The sequence below is a fragment of the Nomia melanderi genome, chromosome 10 (assembly GCF_051020985.1).
Source record: "Nomia melanderi isolate GNS246 chromosome 10, iyNomMela1, whole genome shotgun sequence".
NCBI lineage: Eukaryota > Metazoa > Arthropoda > Insecta > Hymenoptera > Halictidae > Nomia > Nomia melanderi.
In genome coordinates this window covers 7,940,399-7,967,275 of record NC_135008.1, presented here as the reverse complement: position 1 = coordinate 7,967,275, position 26,877 = coordinate 7,940,399, and the positions used below count along the sequence as shown (strand labels likewise).

The window sequence follows — 26,877 nt, the reverse complement described above, 5'->3', positions numbered from 1 at the left end:
TATTGGAAAGTGCGTATAAAAAAAGTTTTACGACACAAAGCTCGTAACGCCCGGAATGCGTTTCACGCGACGCGACACAGGAGTTTAATTTTTTTCCTCGCGTGTTTGCTCTACACTTGAACTTTTGAAAACACATATATTCTAAGGGGAGAATCAATAAACAAGGCACTATTTTTTTAAACCGCGCAATGTCGGAAACTATGCACGATAAAAACATTTTCCCATGAATTGAGGTCCGCCGAGCGAACACGCAAATTTCACTTCTTTTTGAACATCGCGTCGGTAAAAAAGCTTTAGCTCTTCAAGTATTTACTCATTGATGCTCGGTACAATGTTTTAAAAATATACAATTTCCCCTGTTGAAACTTCTGATCCTTTGGCTGGTATTTGTAAACTACGGAAGCTTCTTTTGTAACGAGAGTTATTTTATTATTTCATTAGTGCTAACACAGTAAAGCACGGATAATTGACTTTTCCAATTACGACAGAAAATTATAACGTATTAATACTTAAAATCTGACGATCACAAAAAGTTGATTTCCACATATTTCAAAGAAAAGAATATATTTCCTCAAGTATTCACTTTTTAATCAACCGCAACATAGCTTCGTAATTTTATAATAAATGAACCAAGAAAAATAATAAACTTTTATCAAGTTTTCTCACTGCATAGAAATCTGGAAACTTTTATCAAGTTTTCGCACTGTACAGAAATCCAAAAACTTTTATCAGGTTTTAGACCTGTACGAAAACCCGAAAACTGTCTTCTTCGAAGTTTTAATGGTTGTACTCATTAAAATTTTCATATCTGTATTTTGGTGGTTGAAACAAACATCGCGTGGAAGTACAATACCAACGAACACGGTCTTCTACTGACAAAACAACGATAGTTATAAAAGTACTCGCAAGAACCGCTTGTTAGCGTCGTACAATACCCTTTTGACGCCACTTGCTGGGAAAATCTTGCCCCGATGATTCATTCGGATGAAATAAAACCGAAAATTACGTATATTCCGCGTTGGAAGCCACAACGCGCGACACACAACGATTACTTCTCGCGCTGTGCATTGTTAGCGCGGACCGTGCATTACTAAAGCGGGCTGAGCGGCGTGTAAACACCGGATGTTCTATGCAACGCCCAAGAAAGCTTGCTTACGAAATTAGCTCTGCCCGTGCTTGGGTAGTCGGATCGGAAAAATCGCCAATGTAAAACAGGCTGCCGTTGCGAATTGTTATCTGTTCCGAGAAGGTCTCATTGTCTAAACGCCAATTGCTTTTCTACCATGAATGAATAATCGCGTTTCACTCGGCCTCGAGGTGGCTGCAATGGGTGAGCACTCATTGCACTGACGATTCTCAGGGTAGAAACATTCTAACACCGATTAGCATGATACAAATTGACCGTGCCACCTAACCATACTCGTTTACACTTAATAACAGACGCAAGAACCCTTATATTTAACAAATTTCACGTTTAACGCTTGAAATTACAGAACCAACGAATATTACTAGCAATTAATGTTCACCCAATAATTCAAGATTCGTCTGTTTTCATAAAAGAGAACAGCAAAACCTTTGTTAAAAAAAACTGGAGATTTCAAATTCATCAAAATTCTCTGGTAAAAATATCCACTGCATATTTCCAGGGAGCACTTTATTAAACTGTACCGAGCGCTTTCATTTGGAATGATGAAAAAGGAACAACATTTTTATCTCTACGAAGGAACAGCACTAAAAATACAAATTTCAAAAAAAAGAGAAAAGGGTCGATGTTTGTTTATCACGATTCTTTCTCGAGGTAGCTGCTCATCGCAGAATTGCTCTGACGTGGCCGGTTTCCGGGCGCGAGATGATTGCGGATAAGAAAAGTGAAAACACTTCCTCGGTTCTCAGTGGGTAATTGAAGTGGTTCGATGTGGAAATGGCCCCAGAGCCGGATGGAATGTTATTGTTGACGATCATCGTGCCCGTTCCCGGAACAAACCGAGTCCCCTCGCTTTCACTCGTCATCGTTTCTTGCCGCCGTTCCCCAGGGGTAATTAACGACCGGTAGAAAAGCTCAGTTACACGGAGCTTCGTTCTTTCCAGAGGCGGTGCTTCAACGATCTAATTATTCCCAGACAGAGATTGTTAATTAAATAAATTCCAATTCGCTGTGCCATGGACACCGCGGAGGGGTTGGGGGTCTGTGTCTATCGTTTCTCCGAGGGGGGAATCGAATCGATCGTTAAGTAGCTATTGATACACCGGTAATCTCGCGAACGGAGATGAAAACTGATTTCGCTGGAACCCCCGGGATTTAATTAGACAGCTTAATTCTCTGGCCATCTGTGATTTCCAATAGACCGATTGACGAAAGAGACGAAGTTCCTTGGATAGATTGGCTTTGCCGAGCGGATTATTCGAGAAGTGTTCCGAGAATTTTCAACGAATACCGATTCCTTGTGACTGGTGCAAACAAATATTTTTGTTTTACGTTGCTGGTCAGTAATTATAATTAGCGATAATAGATTCGATGTTTCAAATTTATTTGTTACGTTGGAGATGAGGTGCTGATTCTGTGTATTGTTAATTTAATGAGGATTACTTACTTGATGGACGAATTTCAAACTTTGTTTGCGTCGGTTCTCAGTGATTCACCAAGAAATGTTACTTATGAAAGATTCTTACCTAAAACAGAAAGACATAATGGTTAGTGTACCGTGTTTAAATTATATTTTACATTTTGTTTAATTTCAATGTTTGGGTGTTGAGGGATGTTATATTGAAATAATATTATATATGATTGTTATTGTTATATGGAATAATATTGTTGTATGTAACAGCAATGGTACTATGATAAGATAAATATATGATAAATATTATAATATAAATACTATGATAAATATTATAATATAAATACTATGATAAATATTACTATGTAATATTTGATGGACGTGGCACGTGGAGAAGAGACAGGTGAATACAATCGTTGATCGAAATACATGAAGGAACGGAATTGCCTGTGTTCACTGCTGGATAAAAAAAGATTTGAAGAAATTACAAAGCTTAGAACGGATTTGCTACGCTGACTTGTATCAGTATGATTACAATGTCAACAACCATGCCACGTTCTGTCGTATTAATTACTGATGTTATCGATCCTTTGATTATTTCTCGGTAGCCACACAACGCGACATACATATTATCATCCAGCGGAGACTGAGTCACAAGATAAAAGATAAAAGAATTTAAAAATGTGAGCTGTATGTATTTGAGGTTCTTTTTTTAACTCCAAGGACAAGCGACAACTTTTTCTTTAAAAAGATCTATTCCATTCGAAAGTATATGTTTCTCTGTTTTTTTTTTATAAAAAAAACGTTTATTACTCATAGCCGTTCGTTGTTTTGCACAATACACACAACAGAGTTCAAGGATCCTCGCCCACTCTATTTCCATTCGCTTCCTTGCATTTATTGAAAGCTACGCCAAAACAATCAAACAAAATCAAACAAAAGGAACTAAATGGGAAGAGGGAAAGTTTTAGTTGTAACATTGTTCTTCAGTAATTACAGAATATTTTTGTAAAATTTGATCTTATTATTAATCCATTGTCCGAGTAGCCCATTGTGCTTCCACAAAATCGCTTCAGTGTTCTTTTTAGAAAACTCTTCTAGAACATCTCTTCAAGCTCCTTTTTTCTCTATTATAATTTCCATAGTAGTAAGGAAACTGTTCTACATGGATTAGTAAAATCCCGCAAACCAAAGAACCTAAAACTCCTTAAAATTAAATGGCAAAATTAAATAATAAATGCCAAGCGAAAACAGATGGAAAACTACTCCTCCAGAACGAAGAACAAAAATATTACTTTATAGATTCCGATCGAGTCACCACATCAATTGTTTGAAAGACACATTCACTTTGAACGAGTCATACTCCGCTACTTTCATTGTGTATCAAAAAGCATGTACGTCATTCCTGTCCTTGCCAATTATGACTGTTGAGAAGTTAAACGATTAAACGAAAAAATTCCATAAATATATGAACCATGAAAAATACCTCAAGAAGAAATTCTTCAAAATGCAATTCTGAATTTCAATTTCATTTACAAAATTCGATCGTACATATCCTCAGGTATAATCTAAAAATCCGAATTTCTGAATTGTCGAATAACCAAAATCCTAAACGATTAGATCGCGAAAAATAGTGACTCAGTTAATCGAGGCCCTACTGTAGTATCAAGGAGTTTCGTCGTGTGAAGGTAGATACGAGGAGAATTAGTCGCAACTCCATTACAGAAGAATCTTTCAATAAGATAAGCATGACAAAAGGGGATATGCTAGAATAGAGGTTCCACCGTACTATGATCCTCCCCGTAAACTAGTCGTCAAGTCAGTCTCGCACCCTCCGCTAACTTCCACGAGCAAGTTGAGCGCAATTAAGAGCGACTTGCGGTCCCGATGTAATCAAATGTGGCGATTAGATTGGCCGACAGCCCCGCCGTTGCATTAACTCGCTGATATGGCGTAAGTCTCGTTTCGACACGGGGAGCACAGTGAAAGCTGCTAATAGAATACCACGAGCTATCGCGCATCGCATAATTCGTTATCGATATTACTTAGATTCGTCGTCGAAAACAAATTGTAACTCATAACATCAAATATTTCCACGATATTTCGTAGAAATATGGAAATTAATACGTAACACTTTATATTGTTCGGTGAAAGAACCACCATGAAACTTTAGATTGTGATCTCTTACATTTTACTTTCCTTTCTGTTCAAATATTTCTGAGTAATAGCATATCATACATTTCTTTAACAAATATTTCTCTTTCTTTAAGAATATTTTTCCTGATTTAATTGAAGGTTGTAAAACATTCATGTACAATTTTATAAAGAATCTTCACTGCATACACATTCCTATGAATTATATTCTTAACAGAAGTAATACCTATTAAAAGTGTAAGATGTTTAATATTCACCATATGTTCATATAAAATTTCTCAATACACAGGTATCAATTCAGCAATGAACTTTCTCCAGAGGATTACCCGATAAATTCGTTAATAGAAGAAATCAGTTGCTTTTTAATTTCCGTGTCGTTAAATTGCTCTGCAGAAGCACGCTGAGATTCGATCCACGGAATTATACGAAATTTGCTATTCGTTTCGTTAAACATTTCTCTTCAGGGGCAAAATGAAATTGCGCTGGAAGCAGTTCATCCCCCGCGGCGTGCAGAAGCAGCTTGCAGGTGATAAGCTTCTTTTGTGTTTAAGAAACTTTAATTATTCGGGTCCCGACCAGGAAAGATTAATGAAGTTTCGAGTTAAGCGAAACCCATCGAGAAAGAAGCTGCGAGAGTCGGGTGGACGTTGTGATTTCAGTTCCGGCGAAAAATTATATGCTTTTGAGAAATGTCGCGGGTTCGAGCTAACCCAGACCTATTACTATGGTTCGCGACGGAAAAGTAAAGCTCCTCTTTGACGGGAACACGGCAAAGCACTTTGCTTCGCCTAAGAAACGCATCGCGTTAAAGCGTTCGCGATCAATTCGCCTTCGGTATTCTTAGCATCCCGCGCACTGGCAATTTGAGGGGTGGTAATATCGTGACGCTCGTGACGAACACTTAATGGTTGCTATGTTTCGGGAATAAGGTCAGATGCCGATCTTATCGAATCTATATTTACAAACGCTATATTAACTCTCTCAACTGTAAAAATAATTCCATCGACACTCCTAAATCCTACATGATTTTGTCAAAATTCAGCCGCTAAGCCTCATGAAATATTCTTCAACTTTAATTGACTATTCATTTTTAAATAATGCGTCTAATATAAACGCCACTAATAGTAAATACCTAATTACAAATGCCACTAATAATAGTAAACAAACACTGCGCAAAATTCAGTCTGAATATTTGAAATTTTAAAATTCGAAACGTTGAGCATTCTAAATTTAAGAATTTGAAAAAGCCTTCAACACTGAACACTCTCAAGATTCAAATCTAATTTTCAAAGCTCCAAGATTGAGTCCCAAAACTTCAAAGACTGACTTTCAACAATACAATTCAACAATCATAACAAACGAAAATTTCAACGATATCGAATTAAAGTCAAACCCAGTTGAAAATCATCGCCATCAGCCCCCATGCCACAAGGCGAGGGGTTAATGGGCTGCCATCCGGAAAATCGTGCGGACGATATTTTTATTTAAAAATTCCAAAGGCGCGGCAGACGTTTCATTTATTCCCCGCCGAATGCTCTCGTGCCCAGCGTTCTGCCCACAAAACCGGTGCACGAGAACACACGTCCCGGCGACCCGCGATGCAGCCCCGTTGAAAGGTCTCGGCGTTGCACCCCAGATTCAATTCGTCGCGCTGAATCCGAGCGACGCGCGCGCGCGACAGGGAGAAGAGAGAACGCGCATCTCGCACGTCCTCCGTAAATATAGACACGCGGTCTCCATATTTAATGGCTCGAATTTACGAAAAGCGTGTCCCAGAAACGCCGCGGAAATAGTGTCATTGTTTCGATCCGCGGCCGCTAAAAATACCGACGGAATTTACGAGCAACGGGGGAGGGAATGGAAACTACGCGGCGGCGGCGGCGGTGTAGACTGGCAGGAAAAGGCAACGGGCGTCTATTCGGGGGATGAAACGCGTGGCCCGACGAAACGGAGTCGAGGCGATCCTGTTTACGAACGAATAAAACGTTTATCGGCCGGCTCCATTCAGCGGATCACGGAATGAGACGTTTCCCTTTTACTTTTCCCCTTTTCCCCCCCTTTTATTTCGTTATTTCCTCTGCCCCCTTCTATCCCTTTCCTTTCTTTCCCCACCCCCTTTCCGCTCTTTTACAACCGAGGAGATAGGAGAATTAATACAATTGCCTCGTCGGGATCGATCACCGGTTATAGGGTGTTCCAGCGGCACTTCCGCCTATGGAAACGCCCACGCGAATTCGTATCTGCTTATAGGCGGTCGTATCGGCGACGATTCGCTTTTTGTATCGGCGGTCAGTGACCGTTGAACGATCGATAAGGAAATTTAGCGGGGAACTCCGGCCGAGCTTCACAGCGTTCCCCTTTTTGGTGCGTTCTGTAGCCGCGATGGGCCGACGATTAAATACCCGGATCGCGATATTCATCGTGAGCCGATTCGGAATACTGCTGATGCTAGATTTACGGACTTTTATTGTACGGTTTATTTGACTGGTCCACGGAATAATGGGGTGCCGTGTAGATCTTGGGAAGTAGGGCTTCGAAAATGGAGAATCGGGATACGTATAACTGGATCGGCCGAAATTGACGCGGAGTTTTAACAATGTTTAGGGAATTCTCGTCAATATAGTGTTGAATGTTGTGGATGTTGTTCTGTATTGAAAACATAGCTTTTTAATCGAAATATATATGCATTTTAAGTCGGTGAATTTTAGTTTGTTTAATTGAGATAACGTTACGGTACTCAAAGATAATTTCCATTATCGTTGCACTTCATTATGGATGAACAACGTCGGATAATCGATATCAGAGATTTAACATCGTTTCAAAGAGAGTTTTAATAAAATACAAGTTAAAAATCGCTCGGTTGGTTGGTCGACGGGATTTGTTCATGAGGAGTTGTGTCAATGATGAAGAATGTCTTTGTATGCAGATTTCAATTCGCTCGATGAAAACAGGGTTCGTCAATCGTGCAATATGATGTATAATAATTGCACAGTAAAATATATGCTCTTAGTTATTTAAGCATCGAAACATGAATTATGCATACTTGACCTGTGATGATTGTTATTAATTATCGAATTATACTCGTATTTATGTTTCTTGCTTAAATATGGATGATATTATACAATTGAAAGATTTATAAATGTAACCGTCCAGATAATTTTGAAAGAATTTACAATATAACGCAACTCCGGGAACAATGATGAAGTGATCGAAATATTATATACGGGAATCTTTATCAATTATCGATTATCAACATCGAATATCAATACATCCTGTTTTCTTTTACAAATTAAAAGATATTCTTCATAAAAACGCCGCGATAAGATATGGAAATAAAAAGAAGAAATATACTTCAATGTAATACTTCATTTCCGTTCTAAGCGGTTGGAGTAATCATAATAACCTCCGTTCTTATCAATAACTTCTTGCTGGTAGAAACCATACGGAAATATAAATATAGAATTCATAGATAAAATACAAAAGTAAATATATTCGGAACATCCTCGATTCTCCTGATTGAATTAAAATTTTATCGTAAAACACTTTTGAGTCCAACTATCTTTGTAATTTTACTTGATACGAAGATGATAACTATTTTTTAATTATTTTTACTATGTGACTATCTGCTTTAAACGGAAACCATTGCGCAGACAAGAACGTAATCTTTACAAACATTCAAACTGTCGGCTAATAGGGTTATAAATACAAACATTTTTCATGGATTCTACTGAGTTTCAACAATTATACATTTTATTCTGTATTAAATTCTGTATTAATAACTATTCTACATTAACTATTAACTATTCTATATGAACAACTCTTTCCAATTTCACTATACAACATTTAATTCACTTTATACACCTTTCATCCGAGCTCTTGACAATAAGATGAGTTTAATGTATCGAATAATTATTCTTTACTTAAATTTGTGTTAAATTTAACTTCCATTCACTCGGCATGTTCCGTCCGCGAAGGATTGAAATCGCATCTACTTGTTACGAAGCTATTCATAGAATCGAAACCGGCGACAAACGATTTTGGATCGCTCTGTGTAAGAACACACGTGACCAAATTTATATGACACGTCGATGTGACATACCGGAAGAGAACTGACGGCGGACCTTAACGGAAAAACGATTATCTTCACGGTCGAATTAACGCAAACCCTATTTGCAAGAGCGGCGGTCCCCGGCAGTGTCATCAAAGCTGCAAGCGAAGGAAATTTCACGGATATGCGATTTCTCGACCGCACTTTTGCCGGATCGAACGCGACCGACATCTCCAACCCATCCAAATTAAATCGCCATCAAATCAATCTGTTTCCACCGGAAAGATTTCAACTGACTTTATATTTCATAAAACGCCGACATTCCCCTATAAATAAAAGACGCTTCAAAACTCTAACTAAAAGTCTTTCTTCAGGAAGAATTATCGTGCTAAAGAATATTTCGTGGTAAAAGTCAAAATTCGATCTCTATACGAATTCAGTAAGTAATATTACTCTAATACACATTATTATTAAACAGTTTCAATTTTAACCAGTTAACTGCGTTTGACGAGTACACGCGTCATTTTGAAACTCTACATGGTACTAACTTTCAACGAAGGATTATTTACTTCTTTAGACAAACATATAACTCTTCTTCGTTTCGCTTCAGTTTATCGTTAGAATATATTATAAGCGCATTTCACCTGCATTTGACGAATGTACACTTCATTATTCGATTTTATTGCCCCCTTAATAAGAAATTTTTAAAACTAAATCCCGCACTTGACGAACTAATTTGTACTAAACAGTACTGAATAATAATCAAAATGCATAACTTCGTATCTGTATCACGTACGTACTGTTTTCATGAACAAACATGGAATACGATAAAAGCATTGTTAATCTACCCCGAGATGGTTTTTCCAACGTATTCCATTCGCTCTCGCGCATGCAGGAGTTCATAAAGTTCGCAGCGAAATGAGCGTAACGTGCAGTGACCTTATTTTATCTCGAAATTACCAACGACCCGTATTTAGATCGTTTCGCGTCCGAATCGTATCGTATATCCGATCGTTGCTACCGTCTTCAACATCCACGGCACGCATGCATGTCGCGCGCGTCGAATGTTTTATTCCCGCGAGTCCGCTCCGTTACAACAAAACAGACTAAAAAGCGAGTAATGTGATCAGGCACTCGGTGAACCGGAGCTACTTTTAATATTCCATAAAGAAATTTCGAAAGAGCCTCAGCGAGAGCTGTTGCCGCGTAAACACGTCCCAGGCGAGTCGCGGCGATGTATCGCGTAAATTATGCGCCCTGCTCGCGAAGTGCTGCGGAAAATTTCCACCCGCGCCGGCCGAGAACTTCCCCGACACTTTACGTCAGCGCACGGGAAACTTCGAAGTTAATCATCCGCGAATTACTTTCAACTCCACGGTGAGTTCGTTAACTTTTTCTTGTTCCTCCGTTCGCGCTCGTTCAATTGACTTGTTCCCCGAATTAAACGCTGTCCCACCGGCCGAGAACTCTCTCACGCGCGGATTTTACGGCTGGACCTCTAGGAAACTGGACCGTTCAATGGCACTGCCCGGAAATGTCTCAATTCCTGCGGTTTCTGTATTTTCGCTTTTGTGCTGCAACGCTGAACGTGCGTCTTAAGTAATGCGGACAGTTCCTTTGCGAATCTGATAGATATTTTATTAAATACTGGATTTTTAAATGTTTTGTTTTATGGGGTTGAACGGTTGGGATTGTGAGAGGATAAATTGTAGAGTGAGGAGGATACGTTCGACTTTAACTTAACGTTTGATTCCAACATCTTGGAACGTTTCAATTTTTCAATCGTTAACAGTTTCAATTTTTGAATGTTTACAATAAACACCCAACATTCTCCAATGAGACATAAACCACATTCTCAGAGATTAACCACTGAGAAACCACGCATAAATCAAAAACAAAGCTATTCTATTCCAACAGTTCATTGGACGGATCACACAAAGCTCAACATTATATCCAAGACTTCACAATTCCGCTCTACAAAATCGAACGGCGGTCGAGTGCCGGCACTCGAGTGCGAAGGCTTAACTCTCAAACAAGAATGTAAAGCGATAAAGCAAACCAATCGCCTATTCCATTTCAAAGCGGAACTCCATGACGAAGGTACTGCCCCTGAACACCGGCAGCACAAAAAATCCTTCAAACACAATTCCCGGAACCCTGCATTAATCCCGTGTTTTACCCGTGTTCGACACCGGACCATTCGAAGAAACTAGGGAGCAATTATCGAGCCTGTAATTCTTGCGTGTTTCACAGATAGAGAAGGAGCAGGAGGAACAGAGAGGAGGATCCCGGTGTTCCGTGACTGACGGCTCTATGGAACGGTCTCGCGGGAATCCTCTCGTGGGCGAGACACGGGCTGATCGCGTAGCCTGCGGGAACCATTTCGAATTCGCGACTTCTGTTCCGTCGAGAGAACCAGTCGGAGGGGCTTTCGAATTGATTTCCTCTTTTCGCCGTGGGTGTTTTACGTCTGATTTGGCGGGGCCATAAATTCCAGGCTAACTTAACCGTTCGCTTGGAAAGCTTTCTTCGTTAATGCCTCCCGGGTCTGCGCCCCCTTCATCCCCCTGTGCCTCGCTGCTCACTCTCCCCCGCCGCCAGCACGGCTTGGTTCCTTTTCCTGTTCTTTTCTTCTCCTTTCTCTACCCCGTCGCGTCGGTAGCCACTTTCAACGGCTCCTTTTTCTAGGACCTTTGAATCCCCCGTCCGCGAGAGAAATCCGGATGGTGTTCCAAGCGGGCTTATTATGCCGCTCAATATTCAGCGAAGAATATGGCGCGAGAAAAAGGAGGCTGGTAGTTATGCGCATAATTTAGATCCGCTGGCCAGGACGTTCGATCCAATCGGTGCCCCCGCCGCCTCCCCCTTCTATCCTTCGCCACGATGTTCGCTTAATGGCCCGAGAACATCCACGGTATCCGCTATCCCACTGGTTCTTGCCCACGCGACGAAAGCTGGGTCGTAATCGACCCGGCATTGTGAAACTTCTTTGATACCTTGATCGCTGCGTCGGCCGAGTGCGAGTGAGTCAATCCTTTGTTCGCAGTTATATGTTCGTTTTTAAATGCTTGGCGCGAATTTTTTTTCTTTGGCAGATGCCAGATCGATGGATGTGTTATCGATGCGATGAATCGTTGTTTGATTTCGACTCGAATAAATTAGTTTGATCTCTTGGGATTTATGCGAGTACTGGTTTACTTGTTTTACTTATTAGGAGAAAGAAAGAATGAGAAGATTGAGAAGGTAGTTTTAGTAAATTATATTACACAGCGAAGGTTTAAATTAGACAAATTAACAAACGTACCAACGCGTTACGTAAATATTCGTGTAACCCCATTTTCAACTTCATATCGTTCGTATATCAATGAAACACTAATATAGCCGCGACTTCATTTATAAACGATGCACGATGGCCGCGCGATCATCGGGTCCGAAGCACCGTTGAAAGTTCTTCGCTCCGTGAAGCCCGAGTTAATCGACCGCGCTGCTCGAAATATTCTCGTCGATAAATCAGGATCCTAGAATCAGCCGGGCCGCGTGTATTTTCGTGGCACGATTTCTTTTCTGACGTTCCGACCGGATTTCGCGCGCGAAAAAAGAAAATCGCCATTTCGAAATATCCTTAACCTTGGAGCCGCTCCAATTACACGTTCAATAAATAGAGAACAGCGGAACGCACTGATAAAATGCCAAGTGGTATCGGGACTGTCCGCGAGAGAATCGCCGAGCGGGACGTGAAACCGCGCCGCGAACCGGCGGAGAAAGGTAAAACCCGATACGACCGGGAGCCGTTGGCCGTCGTAAAATTTTCTCCGGGAAATTTTACCGTTCGCGCCTCATAAAGGCGTGAATTTCTATAAAGCAACGTCCGACAATTGAAATTATTCCGGGGAGAATAAACTGAAAGGCCGAAATGAAATTTCGTTTAACGGGCGTGCAGAGCATGTCGCTCTGAGCACGAGAAGAATAATACTCACGGTTCTGTTCAAATATTATACAATAACGTATTCGCTCATCCGGATTACACGGGCCGAGCGTTTCTCGCGTTAAAATCGGGAATGATCGAAATCCCTCGCCGTGATACATTTCTCAAGCGAACACGTCGCTGAGAGTTACGTAACGTCGGACGATTTTTCGAACGTTTATCCACTAACCGCGAGCGTATGCTTTGATTTTAATAAAAAGGATTATTCGGAGCGGCTTCCCCGCGGATAGTACAATTTCCGATGCTTTGAACTCCTGTTACACGAACCAGAATCACCGAATATTCTTAAATTGGCCCGCTATCGAGCAGCTTTATCTCGGTTTACGAGGCAGTAAAGGGCCGTCGCCCGTGCGAAAAAAATTGGAAGGAATTTAGGGAGAAAGTTTTTTCATTTTGGTCCGGTAATCTTTCCTTTAATCCTGTCCGCGGAATCGAGCGTGAGATTAAACCCGCAATCTACGGTATAATTTATCTAGCGATTTATCTTGTCCTCAGAGTCAGTCGTCGTCGCAATCCGTTTTTATTTCTGCTATGAAGAACGAACTTAGCAAGCTCGCGTGAAGTGGATTAAAGATATTTATGTAGGTTATATTACGTTATATTATATTGAAAATAATTTAAATTATGTTATATTAGAACTGATAAATAGCAAGTAATTGAACGAATAGTTGCTACAACCTTATCGCCCAAATCACCAAGTCCACCAGCAAATTCGAATAAAGAGAATCCTCTTGTATTTACAAAAATAACACGTTCTTCCATGTTAAAAACTAAATCGTCCTGATTTCAGAACAAACTGCAGGACCAAAAATATTTCCCGCAGGGATGCAGAAAACTGCACGAAGCATTTGCATCTTTTATCCGGCAGTTTCCAACTGCACGACCGTTTCCTTCAAAGCAGTGTTGAAACTTTCCGGGGATCGCTTTGCAACCCGTTGCAACGGTCCGCTCGAAAGCTACGCGCGTGTCCGCATGCAAACCGGACTTAACGGTGACAAACAGAAACCGTGGAGTCAACATAGCTCGATCCCCGACCAAGAAGACAACGATGCATCAGGATCATTCCGAACCGAGTGTTTACACCACTCGGGGCTTCTATTCGACAATAGCTCGGAGTGGCCGCGGACTCGTTCATGGTTTCAACCCTTATGTTAGCAACCGGATACTTAGATTTCTTTTAGAAGATGACTTGATCTCTTTCGCTGTGCATTTTGTTTGTCGTCTTGCAACCATTCCTCAACCCAGCCATCAAGTAATCACCTGACATTATCGACTCGTATATTTTACTATAAAAAAATTATTACGTTCGCATGTAAATTCTATAGAACTGCTTCGAATATCCATTTTCCGAACCCTTCTACGTATCGATTTCTGCTTCGAAGCTAAAAAATTTGCTCTGAATGAATATGTTCCCGGGATTAAATGCCATAAGACAAAAGATCTGCTATGATACCGGTGACTGGTAGTATTTTAATAGTTTTTGATTTTTTGAGTACAATGATCTCGAATATGTTCCGCACACCCTAAAGTAACGTTACTTCTTTATGTATTTCTTAGATAGGATAGGATTTTCTTGTACGTTGCGTTTAACGTTGTAGCGGCTAACAAAACGCCGGAAGAGAAACTTTCAGCGTACGAGAGTTCAGCGAGATTTATGATATGCACGTTTTTAGATATTTCGCGGACAGGTGCACATAGCTTTCCCAAGACAATCTCAACAGCGCAAGTGGACGCCATAAATTTTGGATCATCGAAAGGGTTGCAGCTCGAGGTGTTCGAGTGAGGCGTGCGCCTGGACTTCGTCAACCGGCGAAAGTCAGGGTCCGGTTAGACGGACTCAAGGCTGTGCGCCGCACTTAGGCTAGGCCCGGAAAACACCCCGCCGCATCATCACCAGTAATTTAGAAAAAGCGCTTTCAACAACCATCCCCGCCCAGAAGAAGCACGCAGAGGGTACAAAGAGTAGGCGGGTAGTTGTAAAATTGCCTGATTGGTGGAAACCTCTGTTCGGGACTTCCACCAGTCAGCGAAAAGTCAACCGAGGTTTCTTTATAACGTCGAGACCATGGCAGTCGCAGTAACTCCAGATAAAGTACTGACAGAGTTCGGATAGAAACTTTGCTTCGACAAAAGTGTTGTCCGAGGGTTTTCATTTACATTAAACGGCAAGAGGTTAAATTCGAAAGTATAAGTGGGTCCCTCGCAGCAACCTCGCGGTGGATCTGGAAACTAGAATCATCAACGATAGAGTAGTTCCTACCGAGGATGGTGCTAGGCTAATCGACTGCGAAATTGTATAAAATATGCCAAGTAGTTATTCTTTAGTTCGATTCGCTCATTTCGCCTGTTTCTCCATTTACTCCGATTCACTTAGCTATGTATGCAAGTGCATCGAGCCGTATGTCATCAGTCAGTTCCGCCGTTCGCGTACCCTGATATACTGACTCGAAAGATCATAACGGACGCACCGTGGAGCGGTGGTGCTCGCACCTTCGTATTCGCGGTTACTTTTCCTGGGTTCCCACTTCTTGGTAATCCGCCCCCAGTTCCTCTGTCAAGTCCTCAAGACAGGGCGTTGGAAAGTTAACGGGAGCCTGGTACTAACATGTGGCCTCTGATCCGTCGATGAGGACATCGTAACTCGGGACTGTGGTCTGACTGGTTTGATCGCGGTTTGCTTCGCGTCTTCCTCATTTTGCTCTTGTCGAATCAGAAACTTCTTCTCTGATTCGTCTCATGCTCGAATCAAAGACTTCTTCCTGGATTCGCTCCCTTTACTGCGAGGAATGCATAGTTTGAGGTACCCGTTAAGGCCAAACTAAGTTAGAATTAAGCTTGCGAAAGAAGGCGTCGATCGTCCGCCGTGGGATACCTTCATTATTTCAGGTTCAAGAAATAAAACTGCCGCCGGGGGATTATTATTAAGTGCGATAACGATAAATGCGTTGGAAGTAAGATTTAGAATTAGAAAAGGTCGATAGAATTCAATTTCCATCCACCTCCTTGGGTCTCCACTCGCAGCAACTTCCACGTGGTGAGATCTGGGCAACTAATATTATCCTCAGTACAATATTTTCTGTGAACGATTAATTAGGCTGATCGGCTGCGATAATTTCGTGATTTAAATGTAAAATATGCAACCATCGGCTGGTAAGTATTCAGACAATATTTACGTTTTTCGTGGGCGATGGAGAAAGTTGTTCAACTGGTGTACTTTTTAGTACATTCACTATTCCGGTGTATAATTTAAATAAACGGAAAATCGCTAACTTGTCGAGCTCGAAGGCGAGGAAAATTGTTAGATGGTATTTATTCATGTTACGAAATACTCAGTTTACATTTTAATATTAAAAATTTCATGGAAAATAGTTTTTAAAATTCCTATAGGACAACAGCTCTGGTTTTTACCAGATATAAAAACTAGTTACTCCAAAAACGATACGAACTTCGCCGATTGTATTGTGCATGTAAATTCTGTACATTCTTAGTATTCGTAATGTATTTTACTTTAAAATGGAAAATTCTGTTTAATATTCTGATAAATGTTGATAAGAAATTAAAAATACAAACATGTAATATTGAGATAAAAAAATAAACAAGAACGCGCTCCTTATTTATTTATTTCTATTCATTTGCACAGACTTGAGCAAAATCATATCTAAATTGAAAATAGTACCTAAAAGTGTATTATACATTTTAATCCTGAATGCTTAATAATTTCGTTAGAAATATATTACAGTTTATATAAAAATGTATATTGAACCTCGTATGTATATCGAATATCTGGAAAACTAAGACCGAGCGGCGGAAATATGTCTACAGTAAAGTTGTTCGGAATGGTGACTTTGACGACATATTTCAAGGTCATCCACATCGATGAGAAACCAATGTTGTAAATAATTACCCAACTTTTAGCCGTTATGCACGGAAATCGAGCGAGGCTCGCCGACACGTCGAGCCATTAGTCTAACGAATTTGAATCGCAAAGCGTGCCACGAATACGAGCCGCAGGATATGACCATGCGCGCGCGCACTCGCGTCGACGTAACCAGTATTACGAGAACGTCCTGCGAGAATGGTCCATCACGATAGGTGGTCGGTCGGTTTGGTAGGCTGCTCGTCAACCGTTTAATACCTCACCCGTGGCCGATTGCGAGTTAACGTGTCGTCTCTCCGGGCGGCTATTAGAGAATCGGTTCAATTCGTTCTGCGGGCCGCGGTTTACGTAATCTTGGGGAACCCGAGGCCGTTTTCCAGCTGATCCGACATACATATATCCAGTTTCCTGCCGGCGAATCCCGATTTTGCTTGTTTCATCCGTGGACCCGATATACCCGCTCTAATCCGACAGATTATAAAATGCGATCGATTCGAGACTTCGAACCGCTAGGATTGAAATAATCCGCATCGGGGATCTTGTTTTACGGTTACCGCGATCGCGGAGCTGATTTTCGTGGAAACTGTTCACGCTGGAACTACCGCGTAGGTCAAAGTGAGCCGTTTCGGGTTACTGCTTTCGCGGTTATTGAAAAGGTTCGGATGCTTTTTCAAAGTATTATTAAAAGAATTGATTTAATATGCACACTGAAATATAACGGAATTGAGAGCTCGATGAAGTAGATCAATTTGTCAGTGAGCTCGTGACGATAGAAATCGCATCGCAGTTGAGAAATGGGATCTGTAATTTTCAAAATGAAATTGCCAAATGGTAATTCTGGATGATCAGCAGTTAAAATCTTTTCATTGTTCACTCGCGTGTATTCAGCATTATTCGTGTAGAATATGGAAGTATTTAACCCCTTGTCTTATGACATTTCCTAGCTATGATCGATGCAACTACTTTATCGTTAATAATTCATTAGGAAAAGGTACAATTTTGATGCTTATTCTATGTCTACGTTTACTCCAAAGGTTAAAGATTAATAACAGAAAAGTGACATTTAATTCATATTTAGAAAATAGAAATAACACTCAGATCTCTCAAATTCAGTTCGAAATTTTCGTCACGAGCCTGACACGATATTGTAGGTGAAACGGTTAAATAGTATCGATTATCGTGTTGATGTTACGACAACGTAATTCAGAGCAAATATGATTTCCATATTTATACATTTCAATACGGTTGTTATACGTCCGACGTTGAACATTCTGGGTCAATAAAGTGTAAATACTTGTAATGTTTTGTTTTCCCAATTTTGATGTTGACTGTTGATACTGTTTGTTGCTGTGGCCTAGTTGCATTAGTGCAATTAGAATGGTAAATAATACTGCGTATTTTCAGAATGCTACGAGCTGCATTCGGAATTGAAAGGTGTTTATAGAGAGTGGTGGACCATAATTTCGAGATGACTGGAGCTTCGCTCTGCACTGCTATCCTCTCTCTCCCTCGCTGTTTCGCTATTAGAAAGGCTACCGTCGAGTTTTCATACTGGAGATGGCCTACATGTTACAACAAGGAAAGAATGTTAGCTTTCTGAGCGGAAAAATTGAATTCTTTCTTACGATACATATTTCTATGACTTTAAATATACTATCTAATAATCCGACCATCTCAAAACATTACAGAATTTTCTTATTTATTTATCGACGGCTCGTTAAACAAACCATCCGTGTTCTTAACGCCTTGCCCTATATTTCATTTTTCAACTATGATCGACACTTTGTCAGTAATAATTTATCGAAAGAAGAGAAAAATCCTATGCATATTCTATGTCTACGTTTACCTTACAATATAATAATTGATGACAGAAGAATAATATTTCATTTGAATTCAATGCAATTGAGTCAATTTTATATTAAATTTTATTTAAAATGTTCACCACGAGTTTCACACGTAAGCCAAGGGGTTTAAGGGATTCATGTAGAAGATAAACCTTGCAGTAATTTGCACAAACGACTGTTAAATAAAATTTCTGTCGGAAGACGAGAGAAAGTGTATCATTTGAAAGTTTCTTAACGCGCCAGGATATCGTAAGCAATAAGATGCTTTGACCGAATTGATAATTTTACCTGTAAACAGAACAAAAAGAGCCAGATGAATGACTAATTACACCTCGAGAAAGTACAACCTGCGACTTAACTTCGATATATATGGATCCCGCGAACTAAAATCAGACGTACTACTTATAAGATCACTAAATTTCGCCTTTTAATATCCGAACACAAAACCATCGTATTTTATTGTCTTTCGTCTTCGGGGAAGACGTTAAAGCGTCGCCGCAAGTTATAGTTTCTTTTACTTTATTTCTACAGGAAACTTTATTATTTCTTCGCGGGACAGTTAAATCGTGAAACCGTAAACGTCGAGACACTCCAGCTGCCGAGTCCCGGATAAATTTTTTCGTGGATCGAAAGCGGGACTTCGCGAACTACTCGCCGGGACTATAACAACAGTGTTACGGTATACACGAACGGTACTTCCAGCACATCCGATCGAGTCTCTACAAATACCGTTCGAGGTTAATCCGGTTCCATCTTACAGCATTACCACTCGCCCGATCGATGATTATCTTTCTACGGCCCCGTAATTCCCTTTCATAATTTCCCCGGATAACCTTCTGCACGCCTTTTATACGTACTTTCAGCTATTGAATAACCGTCGTTGAGCAATACCCGTTCAACCGCGGAAAAACGCGAATTGTTTATGATGGCGAAAGAAAATCAAATTTGTAAGTCGATACTTTGAGTATTTTCGTTTTCTTTTTGCTATGAACTTCGCGTGAGCGATGGAAAAAATGAGGAGCTCCTAATTCTGAGTATGTAATAATGAGAAATATATGTATAAGTTATAAAAGAGTGGTCAGATTTGTCAACATGTTGACTCAGTACTTCCAAATTTTCCCAAACAATTGCAATTAAAAAGTTGGTATCGAATAAAAATATTAATAACTAATATTGATAAAAATAAAATGTTATTATATAGTTATAAACGTAATATAAGAAGTATAGCACTAGATCATTAATTTCTACTACCATTTGCCTTTATTACAATGGAATAAATAATACTATACGAAACGTTTAAAATTCTCGTGGCAGTCAACGTGTTAAACAAAGGGAATTCAGTTATAAGTCTCTCGGGTGGAATTTGTTTATTCATTTCTGGTTGTTGTTTCTTTTATTTGTAAATGGTAATTATAAGTCTGAATAAAATATTCAACGATTTACTTTTTTCCCCTCTCCGAAAAGAAAAGCGACCAACGTCTTCCATCGAGTCCGAATCTAAAACGTACGCGTGTAATAACGCTCTGGGCCCGACGAACGTCCGCTTTATTGTCGTCATGAATATGTATGCGGCCCGTTATTCGTTTACACGGAACAGCTGTATCGTGTAAATGGGCTTGAACCGGAGAAAGTCCGCCACGGTTCTCGAACGGTGTCGAAAACCCGACGTAATTTCGTCGATTGCAATTTCCTGTTGTCTTTCAGCTCACCGTTGCGATCCCGCTACTCCAGTTTCCGCAATTATTTCATGATGGAAGACGATCGGTCGAATCTGCGACCGGAACACTTTCCGTCCTTAACCCTTTGCACTCGAGGGCTCCAGAGCTGAGCCATTTAAAATTCGTCATTACAAACTGTAAGATTTTGTCATTAACTATACTATAACATTTATATTTATAACCAATAAAAACCAGTAAAATACATGTATTCTTCTCATGCGCGTATCATTTATTTATATGTTAATATGCATTTCCTATTAAAATTTCATCGAGTTGATAGTAATATGAGTGAAAAAAAGCTTTGAGCGCAAAAGGTTAATGTTTTGGGACCACACGGACGCGTTCGGATTTCCCCGATCATTATTGATTAATTAATGCCTTAACTTCTACAATTCTTTTTTAGCAAGTTTCATTCCGATTGAAAGATGTTTATTATAAAATTAAATTTGATGCATAATGTTCCACGTAATGTTCGAAATAAGAGATATTTAGAAAGTTTAAATATGTAAATGACAGCGAAGATTTGTAATATTTTTTAAAGGAGTTAATTTTACTAGATTGAACTCTGTTAAAATAAATATTGTTGATTCTGTTCGATAACCTTCTTTCGATCTTCCAATGTATTTATTAGTATTAATTTTTGCGTCGAAATGCAAGCTGCACAACTTCTTGGCAAACCTTTAGTTCCCACAATGCAGGTCAGTTTCGAGTAAATACACGCGAAACTCGAGAAAAACAGCCAGCGCAAACGTAACTGCAGAAAACAGTTTTGCTTCATTGTTTCAAAACGTGTCGTCACGCCACGGTGAAAAACAGACGCATCCGCCAGCCCCGCCGCCATGTTGTTTGGAAATTTCTCATCGCGAGACACGCTAGACTCCCAGCCGACATGCACATTCTTCATAATCTACACATCATCATGACTAATTAAAATGGAAAAACACAAGTTGGAGATAATGCACGGAAAAAAAAGATACCAATTGCAATTTCCATTGCATTTTCAAATGCAATCAGTAAAATGATATCCATGATTCATAGGCGACGCTGGCCTTGCGCTGACAAATCGAAGTGTCGCACGCACAGGGACGGCGAGCGTGTCAACGTCGCACGGAACGGTTTCGTTAATTTCATTCGTACCGGGTCAATTTTTTTCTTTATTCCCCGACGTATCAGGGTGCACTTATGAATCACCCCGTACATTCGATTCCCCGATATCTGATCTGAATTTGTTTGTAGTCACGGCGCAGAACAATCATCGAACGATCACATAAAGGAAGACCGTTCAAAGCCGAGGTCAATGGTAGGTGACGCAACCGCACCGCAGCAGATCAAATATTTTACACAATTAATTATTGCATAACACACCGACGAGCCGTACGAGATCCTTGATACGGCGCACGTACCACGTATCATGTGTCACGTTAGAAGCGTTAGAAGTACGGTCTTCCCGACGGTATTACCTTCACCTAGTCCCCCGGTCGTTTCTAATCCTTTTATTCTTGCCCCATTTTTGCTCTAATCCCAATTACAGAACAAGCTATATCAGCTTTATGGTTTTGCCGAGTAACACGAGTACAGTGGGGGATAATTTTGTTTTGAATCAATCATATAGTAATCGAAATTTAAATTACAATTTAAAAAATTAGTTAAACATTTTATAAACTGTCAATTTAAAATGATTTAAAATAATACCCTTTAAATCCATTACATGTCTGAAAGAAAGAATTGATCTTCGAAATCATATAATAATAGAATTAATTATAGTGCTAAATATAGTACTATTATAGTCCTATATTTTATGCCCCTAATGTAATGATATTATATAGTCCTATATTTCATTATATATTCTCCTACTATGCATATTATTACTATACACTCCTATATTTTATATTATACATATAGTCCTACATCTCATTATATTATATTGCCCTACTATACCACTACTATCCTATATTTTATTATATCGTATAATCCCAATACACCTAACGCTATTCAATAGTCCTCGCTTTATTATATGACACAGTGTTAATACACTGCTAATAGCGTTAACCTCGGCTAAAAATCGAAAAATCGTTTCGTACGCAAGCTGGCGCGCCACGGGTCGCGTTCGCATGAAGAGTAACCAAAAGAGGGACACCGAAAACGCCTTGTGCGGCGATCACGTCGATCGCAGGGACTTTCACGCGGCGTGATCTCGCACCCGTTCGCACGGTGTTACTCAAGAGCGGTTCCACAAGCGTCGTTGCCGAGTACCGTTGCCGATTCCGCGGTGCAGTACGCGGCTACGGCAACGGCAGCTCGCCATGTAACGTTTTCATTGCCACAATTCCACGAGAAGTTTTTCTACGCTTTCGTAAAAGTGTACCTGACCGCGCGCAAAGAGAAAGTGCACGGACTACTTGTGCTATTCTTGCGAAATTCACGGTGGACGCGTGGCCCGATTACTGTATCGTAGCTCCTGCTCGAATAACGAGAACTGCGGAGTCGGCGGAACGTGAAATCAAAAATATCACGGTAAACAGGGAGGATACACGGTACAAAAACGTACTCGTGTACCGCTGACCGGTAATGCGTTCTTACTAGTTCAATTGCTCGGAATTCGCGTGTCTCAACCGGTTAACTGTGGAACTCTCGTCCTGCGCGCAAGAAAATGATGGAATGAAGTATGCACTCGTCGAACGCGGGATGAATACACCTATGGTGTATTTTAATGAAAAACCAAAGCAGAACAAAGAAGAATTGCGTGTTTATGTGAAAGAATAAATAATTCGTCGTTGAAAGAATTAGTATCATTTTAAGCTTTAAGACGTCGTGCATACTTGTCAAACGCAGCTACCTGGTTAAGGACATGGAGGTAAATTTGAATTTCAACCTCTTATCCTACGATACAACTGCTTTGTCATTAACAACCTATTAAGAAAAAGAATAAAATGGTGAACATACTCTATATCAATTTTTGCTCCAAAGTATAATAATTGATAATAGGAGAGTAATATTTCATTTGAATTCAAAAGGATCGAGTAATATTCATGTCTGTTCTGCTTAAAATCTTCAGCGCGAGCCAAACACGTTATTGTACGGCAAGGGGTTAAGAGACTATCTCGAGTAACATGCTACTAATTAGATGATGCTATTGGAATGACCTCTTCCGTAACCGTTATAACTGATTATTAAAACATTTTTATCGTTTCATTGCACTGCTGAAGTAACAAGGAATCAAGTAGCGTGGTGAAAAATGTTGCGATGTTAAAATAAATTTTCGCTTTAATCACACGATTGAAACATTTTAATAAAATGTTATTATTATGTACACAAGTTTGACGAACGAATAATCTAAAGTTTACTAACTTTGTAAATTAATGCATACATACAATGTTACGGTGACTTCGTTTTATAATAATGGCAAGATACGAGAACGTATAGGTATCAATAAATTTCAATGTAAAAGTGTATTCGTTGGACGATATGAAACTTTTCTTTTTTCGTTTCGCCAACCCTTTTGTTACGGTCATGTCGTGCGAAACAACGATTACGGAGCACGACTGTGTAGGACGCTAGAGTTGTGCCCCAAAGCAATAGGAACACAGTGAGTGTAGTTTAGAGTGGTAAAGCCATTCACGGAGTATCCGATGGGTTAGAATATACTACTCTCGTAAAAGAAGGGAGTACAGAAGCACCGGAAAAGGTGAACGGTGCCACACTAAATCACACTATTGCTTCTTAATCAGTTTATTCGAAACTACTTAAAAGCTCGTTCGATCTTTTACGACTGCTAGAAACTTCGTTATTTAACTAAAACTTCGTCTTTAGTTAGAGATTATCTTTCTGCCAAATATAATGTATAAAATCTAAATAAAACAATAGTTACTTCAGTAACTCAACGATTCAGTCGAAACATTCTTCAACCGAAATATTGTTTAATGATTCAACAATTAATATTTGTCAGATATTTGTTGTTCCTTACGGTGAAAAGAAATGTCGTAATCAACGTGCTTCATCGATTTATTTTTTGACAAATCGTTGTAATTAACACGAGTTATTTAAGTTAAAGTCGGCATTACAGTCAGATGGATTAATCTTCTCTTATTTAGGAAACGATGATAATTTTACAGAATTGAAAACTAGATTTCAACTAAGATTCCAAGCATTCCCATCTCAAAACTCGGTATAGTACACGTACTTCAAAGATCAACGAGGACTATTGAATCGACGAGTCTCTTAAAGGTTCAACCATTGAACCTAGAGAATTGATGAGGTCCTCGATGTGGTAGAAATATTCTCCACCTTCCATTGACAATGAGATCTACAAGGTCCAACAATGGGAAAGGGTCTTAGAGCCCGCACGTTGAAAAGTTCGAACATTGAATTCAGAAATGGCCAATTTCATGAGAAATCCACACATTGCTTCTTTGACTAAAAGGTTTCCGCGAGTGAAATATTTCAACCGTTCGTCTCCATAATTGGATCACTCACTAAGTAATAATATTAATTTTATAAGAAAAAGTTACAGAAAAATTAAGTTTCTTACCTTTCATTTGAAAACCAACCATTTTTACAAAAACTGTTAAGCTAAAATTTATCAGACAAACATTGTTCAGCATGTAAACACTGAAGATTTCCAGCTGTAAAGCCCGATTTTCCCTGTGTTGCCAAATATCGTGGAAATTGAGCAGTCATTGTCGCATATCCGCAGCAACAGTTACAGTGCTATAACCGTAAAAAACAACTGCCGGTCGCTAAACGCAAATGCGCCATTGAATGGTAGTCCGATTCGCGAATAAATTGTTTATCACCGAGGAGACAAAGTAGCGCGCTAACAGTTGCTGCGGGCGAAACGATCGGTGCTCATTTACACTGTCCTTGATAAAAATACTTACAGAAACAATGTATTTCGATACAAACGTAATCAAACATTGAATATCACCTTGATGCACCTTTTTCGCGTAATAAATACGTAATACAAAAAACCTTACTTCTTATACAGAACATTTCATTCGGATTTTGAAATTTAATTTAGCCTAATAAACCCGACTGGCTGACTTTCTCAGTGAAAATGTTTCGTGAAACTATTATCTTCTATAATCGACAGCAAGGTTATACGCTAGCAGGTATACCGTCCACAATTTCTTCAAACGTTCCGCGATGCATGAAAACGTTAATTAACCCTATTATTAGTAGATACACTGTTCAGATTGCGCGCATTCCCTGCGATACTGATCGATCGACGTCATTATGTCTACGAATCGATCTGTCCGAATAATTTGTGGTTCGTTACTTCGTAAATATTTCCTGCCGCGTAACCGATCCGAATGATTCGAGGTTCGTTACTCTGGCAAACGTTTTGTTATTCGAAAATGAACTACGAACGGGAACTTTCAACTTCAGAACAACACAATCAATCTAGCAAAATTTCAAGATGAGCAAGACACAAATAACCTACGGTACATTTTCTCTATAATAACGCTCTGTCAACTATCTTACAATCATCGTCTCCTAAATCCTTATATTCATCATCCTTTTTAGTAACATCACAATTAACTATCGTCACACTTCCCACACATCTACATCCACTCTCTACAATCACATTACAAACTCCAATCCAACAAACAACATTCTCCAATTCCCGTTAATCTCGTTAACCAGTTAACCGTGGAACTAGTTTCAAAAATCTCTCATTACGTGAGAAAAAGTACAGCGAAACGAAGAATTACACGTGTATCTGAAAAAATAACTAACTCATCGGTGAAAAGATTAGTATCATTTTAAGTTTTAAGATGACGCGTATACTCACCAAACGCAGTTAACCGCAGTTAAAACTATTTCTTTAAAGACAGAAACAAAATTTCTCTTTTAACCAATTACCTTTGGTTTCCGATACGCATCATGAATCACGGGCGATCCACGGGAGCGCGGTTCAACGGCAAAGTACATAAAAGTTGATCACGCTAAAGGCAGGAAAATTACAATTCGTTTGCTTCGCAGTATCGTTTGCCCGGTGCCACGCGGAAAACTGTGCCGACGTTAAATTCTCCGGCGCGCGGCCGTGTGTGTGCGGCGTGTAAAGTAAAAATACGTTCACGGAATAATTTGGCGTGTCCCGTAAATACCACGGAAATGGAAGATCGCGAAAGAACGAATTTAGGTTATCTCGCCCCTACCTTGCGGGACGCGGCCTCGCCGATAATGCCTGCGAAACACACGCACACACATGCACATACATATATAAATATATACACACACACCGTGCGGTTTTGCGGCCGCGTTGGACGCGAAACGGTTTCGCGTAAAAACCCTCGTAAATTTGCTTGCCGCGCGGTAACGACTGATCAGAACGGCCTTACCCGCACGCTTTAAGCCGGTGACTCGGAAATACGAGCGTGTTGTACGTCGCCTTCGTATCAATCCCGACAAACTTGATCGAAGACGCTAGGAAACGCGTAACGACCGAATAGTCGGACCTATATTTTACGTTCGGAGACCGCGGCCGCGCGAGCATCGTTACTGTCTCTTTTATGACCGCAACATCAATTATGGTCCTTTTTATCTATCCAATCTGATTCTTATTAAAAAGTCTTGTAATCAGCTAGATGAACCGAAGAGTCTAATGGCTGTTAAAAACTTGTACCTTCAACGTTGGATCTATCAAATTTAATAGTTACCAACGTTGTGGGAGTTTCCGAGGGCGATTATTCAGGA

General features: G+C 39.9%; 1 protein-coding gene and 1 long non-coding RNA gene across 2 annotated transcripts in view; both read right to left on the bottom strand.

The window, feature by feature from the left end:
* Positions 1-26,877, bottom strand: part of UBL3 (ubiquitin like 3) — a 125,149-nt gene that overhangs the window by 82,782 nt on the left and 15,490 nt on the right. The window lies entirely within an intron of this gene.
* LOC143175015 (uncharacterized) lies at positions 1,659-3,081 on the bottom strand. The gene is made up of 3 exons (XR_012999577.1): positions 2,918-3,081; positions 2,592-2,670; positions 1,659-2,106 (listed from the first exon to the last, which is right to left on the bottom strand). It is a non-coding gene; the product is annotated as an uncharacterized LOC143175015 (long non-coding RNA).